The following is a 23,396-nucleotide window of genomic DNA, read 5'->3' on the forward strand; positions in this document are numbered from 1 at the left end:
GGGCACGAAAAATTCCAATTTTTTGTGGGTTGTTCCAGGATCATTGCAACTGTTCTAGAGAGTAGTTTTGTGATGACTTCTCCTATAGTGATACCGGAGTAGTCTTTCGAACACTTGTTGGGAAGCGAGACTTATGGACATTGGTTCCGCGAAAGGATCTTGCAGTTAGGATGGAGGCATCTACTGGTAAGTGAAGACGACTCGTATTCACTTAAGCTTACTGAATATTTTTACAATAATATTAAGTTATATTGTAACCAGGATAGAGAACAAGAATTCTCCGTCACGGTTGATGACACGCCACTAGAATTCAATAAGCATGTGGTAGCGTTAGTTTTGGGAATACTAATACCTGATCCTATTCACACGTGGGGATATATGACCGATAATACATAACTCTATGACTATATATATTTCCATGAGTATTATGGGGGAGGGGTATTTCATATAATGAACCAATGGCGTTACAACATAGCCCTTGCTAGCCTGTCCCTAAATGTAGGCACCACTATGTTATTCATCCTAATGAATATTTTATGGGATTGGCAGTTTACCTCTACAAATAGTACCGCTGGTGACGTTTTCCTTGCTTTAGCTGAGGGACGTCGCCGATATGACATTCCCCGAGTATTAGTGGCTAGTCTTAAGAGAGCCCACAACATGAGGCATAAGTATCTTCTTATGCCTGTTTTGGTTTTCCACATCATTCTCAGTTGTCTACCTGAATTTTGTACCCAGTTCACGGATTGGAAAAGGGTTGAAGTCATGAGACCCACCAATTGGGTGGTTTGCTCATTTCGAGTAATAACTTGGCCGGGATGGCAGGTGCAACCTCATTTGGTTGATCCTTACACCCCATTAGACATAGTAACACTCGACAGGTTAGCACAAGTTGATGACACACGGTGACGGGCTTGGCAAGTTATCATAGCATGGCTGGATGTGAAGGAACCTAATCTCTTTAGAGAGGAGGATGACGCTTAAACAGGAGTTAAGGTTAGTTTTTATTTCAGTTAGTGTCTGCTTATGTCCCAAGCAATTTGATTCTTCTTAACCCCATAACGGGTGGAACTCATATCGAGTTGCGTCAGTATTTTATTTTCTATATTAGTATGTTTAACCTTGTTTTGCAGATGTTCAAGAATTTCACGCGTTTCCATGGTATTTCTCTACCCTATTTATTTAAATACTTTGAGGACAAAGCATGCTTCTTGTTTGGGGGGGGGGGGGCATAGAAACACATGTAATTAAGGCATCTGTTAGGATATAGATATGTACAGTATGCACTTGTTTTCTAGTTAAAAAAAATCAAAAATTTTAAAAATATTAATAAAAAGTTTATGCTGTACACTTAGAAATATTGGTATTGTTTTCCTTATCTAGGCCCTTGATAATCTAGAAGTCTCACGTAGCTTTTGCATGAGAATAATTTTTAGAAACATAGATTAATATGTAGATAATAATCTTTGCATCTTTCTATAAATATATTGCATGAGTATCTATGATTGTTTGGCAATAAGTTTCTGAAATCTAGGCTAGAGTACTTATTCTACAAATCCTGTGAAAATATAGCCTAAAGCCTTATATGAGTGAAACGTTAGAGAAATGACACAAGGGAGAAGTAAAATCCGGATAGAGAAATCACATGTCCACTTGCTTGATCACTATACCATATCCTAAGCGAGAATTTAGGCCCTCTTTGGATCGATATAGCTAGAAATTCAAACCTTATGAAATTATTTTCCGCTAGTCGCCCCTTTGAGCCTTTCTTTAACCTTTCATAAACCGCAAATCCTTTACCATGTTACAAAAACAAAACAAAATTATAAAAAAAAAAAAAAAATAAAAAATCAGCCTACCCATTGTATAATGAGTCTGAGAATAGGATGAGTGAAGAAAAGAGAAAGGAAAAACCTGTGTAAACAAAAATTAGTTAGTTGCTTCAGAAAAGAAAAAGAAAAATAGTTTCCATCCAAAGAAAAGAAAAGAAAAGAAAAAGAAAAATAGAAACAAATAAAAACTCCAAAAATAGAATAAAAGGAGTCAAAAGGCCAAAATAAAAAGGTTAAGGATGGAAACAAAGTGTAGAAGCAAAATAACAAGGTTTTCTCTAGTTACTTAATATGAAGGCTTCCTTGTGTGTCATTGAGATTGTAAGGTAAAGTGTGCCCACTGCACATTGGAGTAGCAAAACTTGAGTGGAAAAATCAGAGTGGTTTTTGCCTTGACATTTATGTGAGGACCTACTTAAGGACGCTATGCCAAGTTTTCAGAAACGGACCTGCTAGTGCATTTCATAGTATTACTCATTGTATATATATTTATTCGTAGATGATTGATTATTATGCATATATTAGCTTAGGTATCGACTTGATTATTCTGTATTCATTGCTAAGTGAGATGTATAGATAGTTGAGACATAAAGAAGGAAACAATAGTTTTATTTCTTAGTCGTTGTAGTATAGATGAAGTTTGTGACAACTTTCACTGGAAAACTCTCACGAGGCTATAACTCGTCCACTAGGGAATTTTTAGTGGTTTAAGACATTGTTGCATATGGTCAATGCAATTGCACTTGGCGAAACGAGATTAGTAGAACTCCATTTTTTGTCACTTATGCTAATTTCTCATATTTGCTTGAAGACAAGCAAAATGCTGTTTGGGGGTGGTTTGATAAGAGCCCAAAACTGTAGTTTTAACCCCTTAACAATAATATTTTTAGACCAATTATGCGAGTAATAAATAAGAGTTAATGCTGATTACGTGCTTTTATGTATTTCAGGCTTTGGAGTCAATTATGTGCAGAAATGTGCCACTTTGGCGAGATAAAGGAGCAAGGGTTGGTCGCTAAGAATTTCTGTGATTAAAGACCAAGATTCAAGGAGAAAAAGCCTTTAAAAAGCCCGGTCAAAACTGAAAAGTCAAAGTCAACGCGGGTAGAAACAACACACAAAAGTCAGTAGAATTTCCAAAGGCCATATCTTTAGACTCATGCCTTAGAATTGGGCCTACCTTATGTCAAAACGACCGGCTCGGAAAGAGATTTCCAATGGTCCAAGTCTTGACCCAATTAGAAGAGCAGAAGTAGACAAAAGGTCTGCTGAAGTCAAATCCGGTTGAAAATGGCTCTGTGGACTGAAGAAATTGGGCTTTGTGCTCGATTTTCCGGCCCAAAATATGGCTCCTCAGCCCATGCACGAAAATGTGGATCTGGTCTCCTCCATTTCAACACACAAGACTTAACTAAAAAATGATAATTAGGTTAGGTAGCAAGTAGCCATTAGAGCATAGTTTTTAGATCTAGTTTTACATTAAATTAATTAGTTTTTATTATCTTGTTTTAATCTAGGTTATTGAATCATTGTTTTTCCTTTGTTAGAGTAATAAAATAATTAGTTTCATACCTTGTTTTAATTTAGTATTTTGAATCAATTGTTATTTATTCATTAGATTAATAAAGTAATTTAGTTCTTGATAATATAGTTTCATTTCATTAATCATTGTAGTTTTGATTATTAGATTTAGTTATTATCATTGTTAGTTTCAATCGATTCTTGCATAATTAGATTTCCATTTGAATTGAAATAAGTAAATTTACAATCTTTTATTGATGTCTTGTTTGAATTCATTGGGAAATGATAGTTTTATGAATCAAGGCTAAACCTCCATTAGAGGGGTTTGATGAAGCCTTGATGAAAACTTGATTATGTAGTGTAGAATCGTTGTAAGAGTCTATTCCACTCTAGAAGGTAGTTGATTCGCCATGAGATTGGGTAGAACTTCCTCACATGCTAGTCATTAGTTGGTAGAGATTGCCATGAATGATTAGGGATTAGAACACCCAATTCTTATCGTAAGAATGTAAGAATTTGATTACAACAATCTATGCTAGTTTATTAAGTTGGATTCAATAAGAAATATTCCCCTGTCTCTCCCCTTGTTTATGTACTTGAACAAATACATTACGGGCCTCATTTGGTTGCAGTACTCGACGTTGATGTGAGCTTGGTATTTTACAACTAAGTCGACATTATGAGGAACTACGTAAATGTTATCAACTTTAAACTGTTTCCGACGCTTTATCTTTACACATCATATCCGTTGATGTCATATGTGGTTTGACTGTAAAGTTTCTTCGGATAGAAGCTTTTGCATTTGTTGTTTACCATGCAAGGACATTTTTCATCTAGATGTCCACACATACCATGTATCATAAATTGTAAAACTGTTGTGTAAGCAATGGGGTCGCTTTTATCAGGCAATTCTGCTGATATGATTTTATTAATATCTACTGCATCTTCGGTTTGTTTTCAAGGAGCAACAAAATGTGAGCATGTGGTAGTCCCGTTTTTTGAAACTCGATCGTGTAGACAGCTGCAAATTCACAATAAACAAATGAGGTTTTAGTATTTGCCAAAACACTTGATGTGTTTTTCTTTGGGACTGTAGTAGAGTTATATGAATAGGAATATGAATTCAGATAATGTACATAGAGTGTTATGCTTTGTTAATTTGTACTTTTTTGGTCTCTACTTATCATGTGATCTGTATCGTCGCTCAATTTTTTTTTACATGTAGGTCTGTACAGGCGTGAAGCTGCTTTGCTATTAACTGAGGGATTTTATGATAATGCACAATTTCTCTTCCTTAGAACATTTCAGACGGTGGTACAGTACGATAAGTATTCCTGTGAACTTGAGCTAAATGTTTGAAGCTAAGTGCTATTTATTGTATCTCAATTTGATATTGCCTAAGTATGCTTTCTTGTGCTATCTAAGGTAATGAAACAACTCAGTTTACCTCCTGAAATTTAACTTCAAGATGGAAAAGGGGAATTGGACAGGGCAAAAAAGACAGTGGTATACTCTACCTAAGGACCACAAAATAAGGACACCAGAGTCTTTGTTCAGGGAACTGGTACATTCATTTTCTGCTATTATAAAATATTTATGTTGCCTAATTATAAAATATTCTTTGTCTGTGTCATTCTTGATATCCTTGTAGCTACTATATAGTTCACTGTTAAGCATTATTTTGATGTTAACAAAATTTATAAATCGATTTTTATATAGCGAAAAGCAAAACACAAAATCATGTTGTTAGTAGTCCTAAATAAGCTAAAGTAGATTTAGTCAAACATAAATTTAAAAGTGATATTACTTGCCCAGACTTTTCCAAAGTGTTTTCTTTTGCACAAATCATCCATCAATTCATCCAATTTGATTTTGAAAGCCCGAGCTACTATTTTCGTCTCTATTTTATGATTTTTGCCCAGTTTTCTTTGTGAACTCTTCAATCTCTGGCCATTTCTGGTTGCATGTAAAAGTGATGAAGAGGTCAGGTGATCCTGTAAATCTACAAATGGTGAGTGCATCTTGATAATTTTGTACCATATATCGTGGTCCTCCTGTGAATGTTGACGGTAAAACTACCCTCTTTCCTACTGATGCTGGTGTTGTGTCTCCGGCAGTAACAATATCTTTTAGGTTTTGGTACAACTCATATCTTATTTTGTTTTGGTTTGATCTTATATAGGAAAACATGTCCTCTTTTGTGCATGCATATAAGTCAACCAAATATTGTTTGAAGAGACAGTCACTTAGAATGATAGTATGGCCTTCATTTTCTCTTTGTTGAATTCTGAATGCATAGAATTCTCGCATGTTGATTCTCTTTCTTTATGACGTCCTTGTTCCTGGCACTTAGCTGCTCTCAATGGCCGTTGAGTATCCATTTTCGCCGTGTGGAAAGAGCAATGGATATTGCAAAGCCATGAAACTTGGTTGTAGCTGATGTATTCTTTGTAACCCTTGTCCCACTTTATCCACAATGACATATCTTCCTCGATTATGGTCAAATCCATCGTTTACAATTAGGGTAGCTACTTCAGATGCCGTTGGTAGATTATATTGTCTTGCTTCTTTGTTACACGTTCCGATTAATCTTATACGTACAGGAACAAATTCAGATTCTTTAAATCTATCTCTTGCCATTCTGAAAACTTTTGTCAGATCATTCTCTTTGTCAAGCATTTTGATCAGTCCCTCAATTACTTCTCTATCTAAAATTTTGCTTTTCTCGGCTTCGCTTAAGGCATTTATTCTGTTATCCACTTCATTTTGTGTGTCATAGATGTACAACTATACAAATTTCGGTTTGGTTCTAGGTATTGTTAGCAAAGATCCAATTTTATGGTGATTTTGGCTACCGAGTTTGAAAAAGTAAGGTCCACCACCATTATTGATTTAGTCTGTTAATTTTGCCACCCATTGATGTAAATGCAAACATCATATTATATGCCCTGTTATTTTCTCTAAACTTTGCTGATCTAGGTCATCCATTGTAGTCTAACAACTGTTTTAAAAATCTTGGAGTTTCTTTAAGCAATGGCAATTTAACCTTTCCATCCTGACAACACAAAGAAAATTTTGGATTAAGGAGTCGCTTACTTCTTATGGTTATTTCTTCGTACCACATTATAGCTCCACAGTGTCTGCACACTCAAGTTTGTCCACCAAAATTCCAAGGATCAAAAAACTTTTCTGGATGTATATATATATATTAGGTTAGACAAAATGCTTCACTAAAATTAATCAGTGTTATTTGTGAATATGTTATTTGGAAATCTTACTTACTTGTGATAGTATCTTCATTGTTATCTCCGTCGTCATTCATTTCTTCAACTTGTGAAGTTACATTTTCCTCATCTGTTACATAATGAGATTAATTATTATGTATATAACGACAAAAAAAAAAAAATTATATGAAATTGATAATTCTATTTTCCACTTGAATTTTGATCATCGTACTCATTTTCGATGTCCATAGCATCAACGATAGTTTCATGTTGATTTGTTTTTGTGGCAGTTTGCAAAGGCATTGTGAAAGATTGGTATGGGAATTGATATGCCGGATAATTTCCATTAGTAGTCCAATTCATCCATTGTGTATCTGTCCCACCTGTAGGAAATATAATATATAAACCTTGATATAGAGAAATTCACCTTAGTAGGCCCTATAACTTCTTATTATACTTCTTATTCAAGAAAGGGAATGCGAATATAATGCCTCAGTATATTTAAGTCTTAGTTTTTTCTTACTTTTGCTTTTCAGTTAAGTTCGGTGTTGATTGTTGAACAATTTAGTTTTCATCTCTTGGTATATAGAAACCTTATATATGGTTTATGTATTATTTTCCTTCGCCAGGTTCATTTTCTAGAAAATAGTTTATTGACAATCAAATGTACCATTGTACACAATAGCACTAAAACATAGCCAAGGTTTAAGACTAAATATATTAGCTTCTTATTTTCTAACGTTTATTTTTTCTTCAGTTCGATCTACCTGGATTTTATATAGTAAACTTACCAAATGGTTGTGTGACCATATTTTGCCGTATTGAGTGAGAAGGTGTTGCAAAAGATTTATTTGGAAATTGAAACGCAGGGTAATGACCATGTTGAGTTCAATTCGATCAACAATTGAGTATGTGTTTCACCTGTAAATGCATGAGAAGGTGTTGCAAATTGATACGTAGGATTATGTTCATAGGGAGTCCAATTTAGCAACTGAGTATATGTAGAAAATATATATATCAATTAGTAGAATACACCATAATTAACATGAGCTTTTAAATTGGACCAACCTTTTTTCTACCATTAAATTCCCTTGATGAAATATTCAAACAAATTATTCAGTGTCTTTAAAAAGGACTATTTTGTCATTTCAATTTTTACTACCGTTTATACCCTTAACTTAACATAGGGAAAAAAAGGTGCGTTTGTGTAAATTCAAGTCGAAAAGCAAATGCACGCAATATATGAATTATACGCCTATATTAATTATTCATAAATCAGACTTTAATTACCATAAATATACTCTGCTCCTTTCCTCTTCCGTCTCCCTCTTTTGGTTAAAAAAATTTTTTTTTGCAACAAAAGTCAAGTTTCTCACTCCAATCTCATCGGCTTCTATTGGTTCCAATTACACGACAAGAAAAGAAGAAAAAATTGATCAATCAGTCCATAATCAACAAAACACAAACCAATTTCAGTGGAGTAAGAAGAAACATCTCGCACTCTATCAAAGATTTTTATTTATTTATGGGTATATCAAAATTTTCCACTCTCTTTCTCTTTGCGGAACTGTGCCCTCTAAATATCTAATCTCCACTCTACGTTTCCTACCTCTTTTGCAAACAATCAAGGTACTAATTGAAATCTCCTCCCAGCTATCTTTTGTTTCCCTTCTTCTCTCCAACTTCTTCTGCCAATTCCAGTCCTACTCCTGAAACCCCACTTCACTTTCCTTAACTCATTTATCCATTTTCTACGGTCTAAACCCAACCTCATTTTCAAAGATTAAAACTTCAATGTAATGGGATTAAAGATCACCAATTGAAGAATATAAAAATCCAAACTTGGAGACAATTGGAGATATGCAGGTAACTTCGATTTCTTAGTTATTTCCTTCCTCATCAATATATTTCATTTTCGATAACTTTTGGTTTAATTGATTTTATGTAAGTAAGCTATTGTGTACATAAGAATTTTTATATGTTCTAATTTTATGAAGTACGTAAATTCATTTCTTCATTCTCTGTCATCTCTTCTGTTCTGATTCAGAAAAACACATTATTCACTTCTGACTCTGGATTTTTCATTAATTAACTGATTACATCTTTGGGAGTTCTTAAAGTAGGACATATCTCAATCGTTGTGGTGATTGATGATGGATTATGTGCAGTTGAATACAAAAATTTTATTGCATCCACACTCTACGAGGATAAAGCAAAATAAGTAGTTTGCTCAAAGGAAGTGATGTGTTTGATGGGATGGAAAATTAATTAGGCACATATGTTCACATATATTTTCCAGGGATGGTAACATTAGGATGTATAGTAACTATGTATTCTTTATATGATATAAAACTTATTATAACCACATGTTATTTGTGCTTTTCTGGTGTTTATTTATGCAAAATTTGCCAATTCATCGGTTGGATCACGTAAGAGATGGAGAGATAAAAGAGGAAAGTAGTATACTACTATCTTCTTCACCATTCCTTTTCTCTTCATGGTATCCCCCCCTCCTTTTATCTTCTTTCTATTATTTATTTGTTTGTTTCTTATTGTCTAAGTTATAAAGGGCTCATGGTTTAACTCACTTGCATATATGCTTACATCTCTGTGTGATTCGAAGTTCCCTACTAAGTTCAATTGTTACTAAAAGTTCCCTCCATTAACAGGTGCAATATCGCTCCATTAACTACGTTCATAGACTAAATGTCTCTTTTTTATATACTACCATTTATTGGGTTCCATTATTACAACTCTTATGGTACATTGCCCTTCACATGCATTCTGATAGTATGGATGTGGATAAATTGTATGGCCATAGATTACTGTCACACACATTGAACGTTAAGGATGGCATGGTTAAGGCCTTTGTGTTATAACTGGTTAAATGCTCCTAAGTAATGTCTTCGTCAATATGGCAGTATAAATCCAATCCAGAGATGTCAGACTGTAAGATTTGTGTAATTAGAATTTGTATTTGGCTTTTGTTCCCTTGGATATAAAGAGATTGGAAAATGATTGCATGGTTGTTAAAGTTTGTATGAAATTTGAAACTAATAACACTATATTTGGATGTATGTTCTCCAAGTGTATGTAGGGTACTTAGATCAGAAATTAATGAAAAAATTACATAACGTTTTGGGCTTCAATTCTCAATTAGGATATTGAATTTTCAATGGGGTGTCTTCTTTCTGTGTTTCCTATTTGTTTTTTTTTTCCAGTGGAATCTTTAACCTAGAGAATGTGTGTCACTTTCTGTTGCTTGTCGGAATGTGCACTCTTTTTCATTTTCAATGATTTCTAATAGGTGATGTCCTTAAGTAGGTGAGTCGCTTTGGTTTGTGATCAATGCGAGAATTCCGTGTATTACATACTTCTAGAATTTTATTTGAGATATGAGATATTACGTACAATCTTTTGTTCTCAATTTTGAATTTTGTCTATATCTATCTGATTTTTCTAAGTGCAGAGTAATCATTCCTGGATTAGTAATACATACATTGAATTGTTTGGTTTCTTCAATATCAATGTTATAGATTATTTCACGTTGTCAAATTTCACTTTAAAGTTTTTCAGTTGAACTAATGTGCTATGATGTTATCTAAAGGAGCTGCCATGATGTCATTTCAATTAGCTCAAAGAGGTGTTTGCATTGCTGGAGTGAGGTGACACTATTCAAAGGTATTTTTGTTATTTAAAGTCATATATATATATATTCACTCACTTGTGTTTCATAAAAATTGGAATTATATTTCAACTTTTGCTACTCAATCTGTTTAAGGAGTTTAGAGGATAATTAAGGGGTCCTTCATAGCATTGTAATGCTTATATTGTTGAGACTATATCATGCATATGTCCCCCCTCCCCCGCTGCGATAAATATTCCCATATGATTGTCTGAAGGTTATCATAAGCTTATTATTGTTCGGGTTAACCAATATTACCCCACACTAGATGGGAAATTAGGATCTCCCCCCTAAATAAAAAAAAAAAAAAGTCAAATTGGGTTGACCGAATTTTTTTTGTGTGCATTTAGGGGGGAGACCCTAATTTCACCCTTATTGTTATAGTTGTGTGTAATTTATATGTGTTATATATTGAATGGTATTTGGCTTTGATATGATTGCCCAAACATTTGCAACAATGATAGTTTACATGTAATTCCTTAGCACCCATTTTACGGGGATTCAAGTCAATGGACTGAAGTAGAATTTGGTTTGAATATGAATATGTTTGATAAGTATCACTTCAAGATCGGTCTTCCAATTCACATATAAGTTTGTTTTGACTCTTGAGAAGGTTTTATGTTGCTTTTAGAAAGCTTAGTCCGTATATATACTTCTGAGGCTGGAATGATGTTGCTTTTACAACGTTGATATAATGATATGGGCATGATGACACCTAATGAGCTTACTTCTCATATTTAAGCAAAAAAATAATAATTAGTTAAGTGTGTGTTGGTCATGATGTGAGGGGAATGGACGTCCATGGTATTTGAGCTTGAACTACTATGGTACAAATATATATTAGAAATTCATAAGGTATACCCCTCCACAACGTATTTAGTAAGCTATTAGTAAAATACTTTGCAAGCTATTGAGTGAATAAATACTCAATTACTGGGCTATCACAGGGCTTAATCACTGATTGATATAGTGGTGTTTAATTGAAGATCCTTAATTTAACTTTTTATGTGGTTTTTCTTTGGAATTTCCCCGCTTTTTGTACTCATAGCGGAGCACTTTCTTAACTGTATTACCCTATAAGTGCAGGTTATGAGTCACAAGATCTTGCTAGAGATGAACAATTAACTTGGTCGGGGTCCAGAAAACGCTTCATACCTGAACTTCATATTGGTGATAAAGACGAGGTTCATATGTCAGAAACACTAACAAAGAGTCGTGAATGTGTACCGTCTAAAAGTATGAGGTTGATGAAGAACTCAAAGAAATTGGAGTAAGTATATTTTTCAACAAGCTAAGTGCAGGATAATCAAGCCTACAGAAAAATTTCTGAATAGATGTTCTGATATTAGCAGCAAAGGTGTGAGTTTTGTGAATATGATATATACTCTGCTATACCTGAATTTATTTGTATAGGTTTTCTGCCAAGATATATACTCTGCTATATTTATTGTTTCGTGAGATACATATGTTTCCAGCATATCTCCATAAATCAAACATGATAAGTTTATGTTTCCTTTTGTTTGATATTGTGTTTCCAGGCTGCAGTACATTTTTTCCAGAAAGTCACGTCAAAGGCCCTAAAACGATCCAAAGAAAATTGATGAAATAAAAACTAAAGGAGAGGAGACAGATCTATATGTGGAACAAATTCAACTAGAAAATATGGAACACAGGTATTCATTTGGGCCTCAGTGGCTGATTTCTGCGAGGTGTTGATAACTTGATATAAATTTTCTGTGATTTCATATACTACTGAATTTGCATAAGGGCACGTATATGTCACCCCAAAAGTACTTACTGTCATATACTCATATGTATGATTAATGATGTGGCAAAACTCCATCTTTTAGGAATTTTGCATGTTAGACACTCTATGTACACTGTGTTTTAAAAAAAAATTAAAAAGCTTTTTCTGAATTCCTATTTCAACTTTTCCCTTTCAATGTATGTGCTCAAAGTTCAAATTTCTTGGAACCTCGACTAGGGTCTTGCCAGGTGATCCATTGGCCAAGTGTTATTACTTTCTGTTGCTTTGAAATAAACTGCAATAGAATTTGTGTATTAGGTTTACCAGGGTCAGTGTGTTAGGCACTCTGTAGTGGTATTCAGTACATGCATTTATTTCATTGTTTATCCGAGTCAACTATTTTAGTATAAAATTTAAACGGATACCTAAGCTTGCAAGTGAAACAGAAAAGTTCTATTGTCACGCCTGACCGTGTCGAGTCAAATAAGCTAATCCTATTTCACCCATTCAATTATCAACATGAATACCAGAGTTGGTGTAACAATTCATTTCACATTAGTTTTTCATAGCGAATGTGAGGTATATGCTTCCCTATGACTATAGTAAACGATGCTTTTCACGTATGTGGTAATCGTACAAAAAAGTTATCCTTTAACTCTTTGCTAAATTAAATAGGTAAATAAGTTTATGAGGATAATAAGTCGTGCAAACAATCATCCTTTAATAGTTTGAGATCATTCCATTTGTTGTTATATGGGGCCTCAGGCTGGCGAGGAACAAGAGACACTTTAAAGGCAAAGCTCAGTCTATGGAGTAGACCATTATTTCGGTCAATGATGTGAGGGGAGCTGAGGCGTACCTAGTTTGCGAGCTCTGTTGACTGTTGATTGTTAGTCTAGAGTGTGGAGTTTCTCTTATGTTTTAGAATATATTCTCCCATAATTTTCTTTCGATTGGGTTAGATGTATCATAAATATCTTAGAAATAAAAAAAAATGTGTGTACCATTGCATCTATTATATTATGCACGTCTATGTTTAATATGTATGTATGTATGTTTTAATAATGCACAGTCCAATAATCATGTCTCTTTAGATTTAACCAATTTGATGCCAATGCCAGCATCAAACTATTGGACATGATGTTCAGTTATATGGACCATGGCATGATAGCAGTACCCTTAAGACTTATTACCCATCACCAACCCATCCTAATGAGGCATATAATCCGTTTCTAATGCTGCTTGTAAGCCATCTTTGCTTAAAATTGAGTTACATATACCACACTTATTCATGGTTACTGCAAAGTGGGTGAGCTAAAATAGGCTTTTGATCTTCACAACTATATGATTCATATGGGATTAATCCCTAATGTTGTCACATACACTGCACTGCCCGATGGTCTTTGTAAGCTTGGCGGGAGTTGGAAACTACAAACGATGTTCTTCATGAGATGTGTTGGAAGGATCTAGAGTTGAATGTTGTTGTGCAGCTCACTTATCAATTGTCTTTGCAAGTTAGGAAATATATGACATGCAATTAAGATCATGGAGGACATGGAGACACTAGGCTTCGCCCGGAAAGTACTCTTCTTTGCGACTCCTCTTTCAATTTCCAGCAGGATTCCTCACTGGCAACTAGCAACCAGGTTTGCATCATCTTCTTTAAACCAATTGATGCAATAGATAACAGTCCTACCATACATAATTGGAGAACGAGAGTTTAGAAAGAGGTTTATAATTTCTAATGAGTTTTTTGTTGACTTTGTAAGCGTAAGTTTGTTAATTATGATTTTTGATTTTTAGATATGTTGTGAGTTCATAAACAACAATGTTTTAATTACCAAAGGCAGTTTTGCTATCACAAAGATTGTTTTTCTGATTGTCTATCCCCAATTTTCCTTTAATCATCGGGTATAGTTCTAATTGCATGATTTTGAATGTTTATAGTTCTTCAAAGGTATACTGCTGTTGAGTAACTTCCACATTGTTTGGGAAAACTTCGAGTTCGCAGTACTCTCTCTACACCTTACTTAGTTTATTTTTTTTTATAAGATACACCTTGGTTATTGCTGCTTTCTTTCTTCACCAGATCGGCATGGACATGCCCATTGGTTATGGAAAAAAAATAAAAGAAAAGAAAAGGCGGACTAAAAAATCATTGAGAAAACGTGGAGAATATCAATTCATGGAAATGGTACTTGAAGATATAGTTCTTTACAGCAAATAGATCCATTCATGTTTATTGGGGTTTATTTGGAATAAGAATGTATCTTACTTCAGTTTCTTTTGGTGGATAGTAGCACTAAGAAATGGGCATGGGTGGCACTATCGCATAGTATATATGGGGCGGTGTTGCTTGCAATGTACGAGTAAGTTGATTAGTCCTTTAATATGCTGGTTCTTGGGTTATAAATTGTATTTGAATTGTTGTACATTGTTGAAACTTGATGATTGTCAAATTTATGTAGCATATATATTTCAATTTGATTTGCGTAATTTTGTCATGTTCATGTCCTTCTAACTACGTTATAAGCTTATGTTTTTTCTTCTCAAAAGTGTTTATCAACTTGGGTTCTTATAATTATTTTTCGTTAGTCATTGTAACTTGAGTTGGCCATCATTTTATTTCTACATAAGTAAGAAGAGGAACTTGACAGAAAAAACAAATGACATGAAAATAGACAACGAGAGATCTTAGAATAGAATTTCTAAGTGCCATATGGATAGGGTTTTTGATTGCGTGTGGATGGTAGTGTTGTAGTAGACACAGAACTAGCAAAAGCTTTTTTGTTATTGTTTTGATCATATATTCAATTTTTCATTGTTTCATTACATAGATTGCATAATAGAATAGATTGTTGATTTGTTGTACATTAGTTTTTTTGCCTTTGGATTTAATTGCTGGTACTTAATTCCATTTTGTTATATGTATACAAGTTGAACAAGTTACTTCGGGATGCCCTGGTAAGATGCATGCAAATAGATAAAATGAAGTGTCACTCCTATCATCACTTTGCTGCAGGTAAATGTTTTGTTCGTTTGTAGTTTTATTTTTTTTTTTTTTTTTCTAGCTTTAAAAAAAAAAACTTAGGCTAATTAGCTAATTAGCTTTTACCCCCTGAAGACCACGGTCAACCCTAAGTTGACTGTGTTCTTCACCGTGAGCACCCATGAAAAGACCTCAGTGCCCTTATGTAAAATACTAGTCATTGCATCCACGGAAGGGCGCTAAGGTCTTTTTCATGAAAAGAACACAGTCAACTTAGGTTGACCGTGGTCTTCGGGGGGTAAGCCTATAGATGAAACTTTTGGGGGGGGGGGGGGGGGTGGTAAAGCTAGAAAACTGTTTTTTTTTAAACATCAATGTAAATATTAATATAAGTATTACTTTGCTATGATTAATGATATGTCCTCTTAATCTTTATTTCAATGAGTATAACAAATGGGTTTGTGGTCTTTCAGCGGTGTTCTAAAAGATTTGGTTTAGACTTTCAAACATTTAGCTAAGCTAATCTAAATGTAGACAACAAGAGAAAATTTCGTAAGGAAGATTTCTTAAATGATTAGCATATCCATCAAGGTTCTAACATAAAAAAAGGCTAACACCTTGATTATTGGGATGTTTCTTTAGCTGACGAGGGTGTTTTTTTTTACCTCATTTGAAAGTTTTAATTTGTAGGTCATCTAAAGCTTTCCTCTATATCTACTTCTTCTTCCTATTGTATTAATTAATCAAGTTTCAGAACAAGTAAGTTATTTTTACTTTTTTAGTTGATGATTATTAAAATCATTTGATTAGCTTACAATTTGGGTAATTGCTCGAAGTTGACTTTCGATTTTTGGGTACTTCGTTTGCCAAGTTGAGATCAATCTATAATGTCCATTAGTCCTGCCTTATAACTTTCGTGTGAATGGATTTGGGTGCTAAGTTAGTTATATAATTTATCAAATTTGCGTTGAAGAGTTCAACCTAGAGGTTGATAGATTACAGAACAAGAGCTATACAAATTGAATGGTACTTGCTTGGTATTACCTTTTTTTTAATGCTTTTGGCTTTCCTCATTTTTACTTAATTGTAAAAGGATTGGTTGTTAAGTGGATTGGTTGATAGATTTTGGCTTTGAAACAAGCTTCGGAGTGAGATTATGTAAGTTCAAAACAATGGGGAGAGCTTTAGGAGAGACAGGTAGCGAGATTACGTAAGTGGCTCCCTGATCCTGTACCCTTTTTTCTTACCGAGTATAGTAAACAAAACCTTTCTCCAAGTTTTCTTATCTTATTCTAGTGCCTTTTTTTTCCCACTTTTGGTAAAATCCTCTACTGCCTACAGTGAGAGTTCAACGGTGGAAGCAAACACCTTTCTCATCTTTTTTTTCTTTTGCTGGTAAAATCTTCCACTGGATACAATGGGAGTTCGCAGTTGGCAAAAACAAGTTTCCCTTTTGAAGTCAGTTCCCTCTGAGTTCAATGGCATCGGTTCCATTTGGATTCAATAGTGACCGACATCAAGTAAGGTTTACAAGGTCTTCAGATGTTGGTGGAGTGGAAACATCAAGACAAGGAGAGCTTAGAAACAGTGTTTCGTCCACCAGGGACTCGTATGCTGATATAGCTCGAGGTAGGATGAAACAAACTGTGGACATCTCAAGTCTTCCACATCCAATGCGCAAAGGAGATAAACCGGCAATTAAAATCCCCCGCGCTGCAGTGGAAAAAGGCATAGAAGCTTGTAAGTTTGCATTAATCACTAGGTTGGAAGCTAAATCTCTGAACCTAGACACCATCAGATCGGCAATCAGCACTGATTGGGGATTGTCTGCAACCTTCAAGCTTTCACCTTTGGGGAAAGGATACGTTTTGTTTAGATTCTCTAATGAGGAAGACTATAATAGAATTTTCTTTGGTGGTCCTTGGTATTTGCAGGGTCAACTGGTAAGATTCACTAAATGGACACCAAACTTTAATATCGAAACTCATCAACAAACATCTGCGTTTGTTTGGGTTAAGTTTCCAGGATTGCCATTTGAGTACTGGGAAGTGGAAATACTCATGAGTATGGGACGAGGTCTTGGCTGCCCGATTTGAGTTGACCTGAACTCGCTGGAACGAACGAATGGATACTATGCCAGCATTTTGGTTGATAACGACTTAGCCTCTCCAATCTCGGACCAAATATTTGTGGAAGTGCCTGAACTAGGGATTGAATTCTAGCAGAAAATCCAATTTGGATCAATTCCTAAGTTTTGTAACCACTGCAAGTGTGTAAGGAACTTAGTTGCTGAATGTAGGAATGTAGCAAAGGGAAAAGACTCAATGCCACAAACAACTACAGAGAATGTAAACAAGGCACATGATAGAGGCAAAGAACCAGAAGAGCAGGATTTTCAGGTGGATAGGAACAAAATGTCGAGGAGCCAAAAAAGGAGATTAAAGAGAAACAAGAGAGCACAGGAGTGGAGACCAAGGACGACACCAGCCACTAATAGCTCAGTACCTGAAACAAGCTATAGGCAGACATAGGCTGGGGAAACTCAGGCAGAGCAAGTGGAGGCTGCTCAGAATGCTTCGGAAGTGAGTGTTGCAATTCTGGGGTCTGGCACCATGGATTCCTCTATGATTGTGTATGCTGGTCATCAGGAAAATAGAAGGGATAGAGAAGATCAAAATCAGGAAGCAAATCACGAGGAACCTCTCTATTCGGTCATGGAATTAGAAGATGGTAATATATACAATTTGGAATCAGGAAGATACCATTTCCTGATAGATGTACATGACACTGAGGACTTGGATATCTCGGAAGTCGAGACTAAGCATTTTCACGATCGTGTTCAGATTGATGAAGTGATAATGGCTGAACCTGGTACACTAACTGTAGAAATACCAACTGGTGTTACAACAAGATCGGGGAAACTATGTGGAAGGAGAGGACCTGATGTTAGTAAACAGAAGGAATCGAATTCAAGGAGTAACAATAGTAGCAAGAAGAGTAGGGGCAGACCTAAAGGCTCCAAAAACCGGAATCATCGATGATGACATCTATGTGCTTCTGGAATGTGAGAGGTGCAAATGAGGTTGCGAAAGCGAGAGAAATAAATAAGGTCAGAGTAGAGAAAAAACTTAGTGTTTTTTGTTTGCTTGAAACCAAAGTCAGGCAAGATAAATATGATCTCATCAGAAACACGTGTTGTCCCTTTTGGGAGCATATGAATAACTACAATAAAGATCCTTCTGGCTGTATTTGGATATGCTGGGATCCTTACCTGATGGAAATTAATAAGATATCAGAATCTTATCAGTACATTCACTGCAATGGGAGATTCAAACCTACTAACGAAGAGTTCCTTTTAACTGCAGTGTATGCCAGAAACACCAAAAATCTCAGGCAGAATCTATGGAGAGACTTAATTACCATTAAAAGTTCAGTGAACTTGCCTTGGTGCACAACAGGAGATTTTAACCATCACCAAAGCGGAAGAAAGAATGGGTGGGAGTCCAATGCACCCAAGAGAAGTGGAGGACTTGTAGAATGTCTGCTCAAAACAGAACTATTCGATCTGAGATTCAATGGGTTTTTTTACACATGGAACAACAAGGTGAAGGGCAAAGGCATAATCATGACCAAAATTGACCAATGTATGGTTAATAGTCTCTGGGAAGATGGGTTTGCAAATTCCAAGGCAGAATTTCTGCCCCACGGTGTTTCTGACCACTCGCCTATTCTCCTATTTTGGTATGATTCGGAGAGGAAGGCGACACCTTTTAGATTCAAGAATTCATGGCTTGAACAGCCATAGTTTCATTCCATTCTTAAAGAAGTGTGGCTGAGTCCTATTTTCTCCAACCCTAAGATTCTGAAGGAGAGGATAAAGCCGTGGGCTAGGAATAATTTCTCAAATATCCATGGAAGAGTTCAACAGGCCAAAGAGGAACTATATGACATTCAGAGGCAGCTCCAATCAAAGCCATTGGACCCTTACCTAGGATAGAAGGAACATGAAGCACTGCAGAGGTATGGTGAACTAGCAGGTATTGAAATCTCTGAAATCAAAAGCAAGCAAGATAGTGAATGGATGTTAGAAGGTGATAAATGTACATCTTTCTTCTTTAAATCCTTAGAAGAAAAGAAGGCCAGAACAGGGATATGGGCTCTCCAGAATTCTCAAGGGAATGCTATCACAAGACAAGTAGATGTGACCAAAACTATCATCGAGTACTACACTGCTATGCTGGGGACTGAGGCAGAGGAGATAAGTGGAGAGAACTTCTTCAACCAGTTGCAAGTCTGAAATACCATCTCTAATCACATGAAGTCTATCATGGAAGTGGAGGTTACAGTGGATGAAGTAAAAAATGCTCTCTTTGAGATGAAAGAAAGTACAGCTCCAGGGCCAGATGGGTTCACCCCCAATTTCTTTAAAAAATGTTGGGATGTAGTTGGTCATGATTTCTCTCTAGCTATTCTTAATGCTTTCAAATTTTGTAAATTCCCTAGAGGAATTAATGCCACTTTCTTATGTCTTATTCCTAAAGTCACCAACCCCACAAAAGTTGAAGACTTTAGGCCTATAGCCTTGTGTAATACCATTTACAAATGTATTTCTAAGGTTATTGCAAATAGAATTAAGCTAGTTATTGATGATTTAGTTCAGACTAATCAATCAGCTTTCATTCTTGGCAGATCCATTCAGGACAATATTCTGCTTTCTCATGAGCTGCTCCGAGGATATGACAGGAAGCACGACACACCTAGATGTACCATTAAGTTGGACATCCGGAAGGCATATGATATGGTTAGTTGGGAGTCTACCAAGGCAATGATCAGGACCTTTGGATTTCCAGATAATGTGTCAGTGGATTGACATGTGCATTTCATCCCCTTCCTATTCTGTCATGATTAATGGTGCGCCAGAAGGATATTTTAATGGAGGCAGAGGAGTCATACAAGGAGATCCCTTATCTCCATATTTATTTGTCCTCGTAATGGAGATTCTCAATTGTGTGATTAAGGAAAAACTCAACAATCGACTTATTCAGTATCATTCCAAATGCAAGAAGGTGAAGCTATCTCATCTTGCCTTCGCTGATTATGTTCTTATGTTTTGCAAGGGAGAGATTGCATCCATACAAGCCATGAAAGAATGTCTGGAAATTTTCGGAAGTCCAACTGGGTTACAGATCAACAAGCGTAAGACAACTCTTCTTGTGGGATGACTAAATGATCAAGAGGCGAGTGCTCTGGCCAACATTTTAGAGGTTGACTTGATCAAACCTCCAGTGAAATATCTAGGACTTCCTCTCATCTCTGCTCGATTGGGTATCAAGGAATGTCAACCTTTGGTCGAGAAGGTCACCCACAAGATTACCAATTGGAAATCAAGATTATTATCTCATGCGGGTAGATTACAGGTAATAAAGTCCATTTTGCTGTCTTTTCACACATATTGGGCAAGAACCTTCATTCTTCCCAAGACAGTACTCGAGCAAGTTGAAAGTATTTGTGCAAAATTCCTTTGGACTGGCACAAATAATAGAAAAGGGCTGCACCAGGCGAGTTGGAGCATAGTTTGCCAAACAAAGGAAGAAGGTGGGCTGGGAGTTATGAATGTTCACAGATGGAATGTGGGTGCACATTGTGGGCTGATTTTCAAATTAGTCTCTAAAGAAGACACCATCTGGGTAGATTGGATTTGGAAACAACACATCAAAACCAACTACTTTTGGACTATGAAATTACCAAGAGACTGTTCTTGGACGTGGTGAAGTATTTTGAACAATAGAACCACTGCCAAAAAATTTATCAAATACTCCATTGCAAAAGGGGAAGAAACGTTGTTATGGCATGACATTTGGTACTCAAGATCACCTCTGTTTGAAGACGCTGAAGCAATGGCAGAATGGGATTTTCCACGGGGGCATAAAGGTCGTGTGTTATCATTTCGATGGGGGAGTGGATGCGATGATCACCGTCGATGCAGTCACAAACCTTAAAGGAGGTTATTTAAGAGGTGGACATCAACAAACATCTCGCACAAAATCAGATAGTGTGGACGCCGCATCCGAGTGGGCAGTTTACTTCACACAGTGTGTATCAGGCCCTTTCACTAGAGAAGGAAAAGAAAAAATGGCAAAAGCTGGTTTGGGGCAAGTGGGTTCTACCTAGACACTCTTTCTCTACATGGCAGCTGTTCTCTCAAAGTCTTCCTACACAGGACAGACTTGTGCAAAGGAAAATTCTTCAAACTTCAGCTTGCTGCTTATGCAACAATAGTCGAGAATTCTCAGGACACTTGTTCTTTGAATGTTCGTATTCCAAGGAAGTCATATCTAGAGTTAAGCACCTTCTCGACATTATCACTGATAACAGAACAGCAAACGGAGAGTGGTCGTCGATACTTCGCATATGCAAAGAGGAAGAGCTGGGAGAGATGTACAAGGTTTTTTTCTGCGCATCAGTTGCATACTTATGGAAGGAAAGGAACGATCGTAGATTCCAGCATGTAGCCAAGACAGCGCAAAACCTTTATGAGAAAATGGTAAGGGATACAAGGAACTATTTGCAAGTCTTAAGACCATAAGTCAATGATTCGGCAAGAGTTAGGAATCTTTTTCAGAGACTTAACATTGACCCCAGATATAAGACGCAAGGCAAATAGAATGTGTGTGGAGGGATCCAAATGATAATCGAGTGAAAGCCAATACCGATGGAGCAGTGAGTAGTAATAGAGCAGGACAAGGCGGGGTAATAAGAGACAAAGAGGGACAAGTGCTAGCGGTTCAGTGGCAGTGGAGGTTTGGCGTCTGTGCTATTCCAGGAAATCAAAGCTATCGACATATGTTTACACAGATGTATAGCAGAAGGCTACAAGGAAGTGGAGGTTGAGTCTGACTCATTGAGAGCTGTGAACGCAATCAACAAACTGGAGAAACCTCCTTGGTTCTGCATGGACATGATTAAAGCTATAGATATGAAGAGATCTAAGTTCACTTTTATATCCTTCTCTCATGTTTATAGAGAAGTGAACCGAGCTGCGGACTATTTAGCTTCTCATCATGACGCATCTAACTTTGTTGTACAGTTTGTCCCTCCCCTAGATCATAGATTGCAATGTATTGTAAATGATGATGCAAGTGGACAAACTTATGTACAAAACAGTTGAATCAATACAAGTGGGGGTCTACCTAACCCTAGCTTAATTTTTTTTAAAAAAAAAAAAAGGATTGGTTGGTTTCTTTTTGTTATTTGAAGGTAGAACGTACTGTTGTTAATTCCTCTTACAAATTTCAACAAGGGGACTGAGAGTAATTAAGTCACCTAGTTGAGGAATGCTTTTTTCCTGCACATTTTAAGCCTCTGCTTTAGGATTTGAACTGTTCAGAATTTTTCTAATGTGGTTACAACACAGTGGACATCAGACAATTGTGGCATGTCGAAGTCATGTCTCTATTGAGCCGAATTACAATGGAGCTATAAAATTGTGAAACGCATGTTGTGCATGAAGATTACTATTTCTTTTTAATCCTTAGCATGAATCTTGATGTATTGAAAATGTTTTTATGATCAATTTGATTGATCTCATCAACTACTTCATACAAATTCCAGATCAATTTTCCCTGGTTGCTGAGAATTTTACATTTTTGGCTCAACTTCTCATGCCCTAAACCGTGTGCTCTTTTTGTGTAGTGGGGCATTGCAGGGCAAGAATGTTTCTAGACAATCAGTAGCAGCTATTACCGTGGAACTCACGGTATCATTGTAAGCAGTCTTATCCTTGATATTGATTGCTGGTATAAGTAGCAACTACTTTCTGTATGCATTTTCTTACAATTGTTAATTCTCATACGCCATGTGGTGTCTTGGGCAGGTTCTATGGTGTAACAGATCAGGAGAGCTTTAACAATGTGAATCAATGGTTAAACGAAATTGATCACTACACAAGCTTTTTAATGGAAACAAGTTTGACCTTACAACAAATAAAATCATGTCATATGAGACAGCCAAGGTAAAACCATACTACTCCTCTGATTTATTTTGTGGGATAAACCAACATCGTATTATTAAAGGAGGGGAGAGGGGGAGGGGGTGCGCGTGACACTGGCCTAAATATATATATTTTTTATCATTAATACTTTTACCATATTATCAGGGTAAAGGCTTTATGTGTGGAGTGTTTGAAGAAATTAATGTTATTCTAAGAGCTTTTTTCATTTGGCTTCATGGGCTTATATTTCTAGCTCTAGCTGAAATTGTTTGCTTTCTTTTCCTACTTGGCTTCAATAATTTTTTATGGTTGGACTAAATGGTGAATTGGTAACTACCTTTAAGGCTATAATGTCAAGAAGCGAGATTGAGGTACGTCCTCTGCTCATGGTCCTTATCTCGAGTGATA

Source organism: Coptis chinensis, chromosome 9, assembly GCF_015680905.1.
Source record: "Coptis chinensis isolate HL-2020 chromosome 9, ASM1568090v1, whole genome shotgun sequence".
Classification (NCBI taxonomy): Eukaryota; Viridiplantae; Streptophyta; class Magnoliopsida; order Ranunculales; family Ranunculaceae; genus Coptis; species Coptis chinensis.